At 40.3% G+C, this 705-nt stretch overlaps 1 pseudogene; it reads left to right on the forward strand.

Annotated features, from left to right (window-relative positions):
* Positions 1-352: 352 nt before the first annotated feature.
* Positions 353-424, forward strand: LOC122039344 (annotated as a pseudogene).
* Positions 425-705: the final 281 nt, after the last annotated feature.

Here is a 705-nt window from a genome sequence, read left to right on the forward strand (position 1 = left end):
AAACGTGTTAAGTTCCGCAGGCGATCCAAGTTTAATTTAAAAGAACACATGGTAGCTAGGAAAAGGTTCAGAACTTTGTACAAAATTTTTATACAGTGGAACCATTAGGTTTTCCGAGTAGCAACCAACATCTACATCAAATTTTCCTAATGCCTTGATTGGATTTCCAGAGAAAGGGCTTCCAGATCTTTCAGATGCCCACTGATGATGGTTCTGGGCTACATTTTCTATTATGTCTTCGGCTTCATCTAAGCTTTTGTTCATTAACGTCCATCCTGCTGCAAAATCGAGGGGCACCTTCATGTGATAGTTGATGTCATTATAGAATGTATGTAGCACCAACCACTTCTCAATCCCATGATGGGGACACTGTCGGAGCATACTCTTGAATCTGTCACATGCTTCAAATAACGACTCTGAGTCTGTCTCGCTGAAACTCACTATTGAGTTCCTCATGTGAGTTATTTTACTTGGTGGATAAAATTTATCTAGAAATCGTTGTTCACACTATTCTCAGGATGCAATACTGTTCACTAGCAAGGAATTAAGTCATTGCTTGGCTCTATCCCTCAGAGAAAATTCAAAGAGAAGTAGTCTCACCATTTCTGGTGGAACTCCATTCACCTTCATCATACTACAGATCTCATAAAAGTGTTCCAAGTGTTGGGTCGGGTCATCATGTGGTCCTCCTCCAAATTGACTTTG

This window comes from Zingiber officinale, chromosome 1A, assembly GCF_018446385.1.
Source record: "Zingiber officinale cultivar Zhangliang chromosome 1A, Zo_v1.1, whole genome shotgun sequence".
In the NCBI taxonomy this organism is placed as follows: Eukaryota; Viridiplantae; Streptophyta; class Magnoliopsida; order Zingiberales; family Zingiberaceae; genus Zingiber; species Zingiber officinale.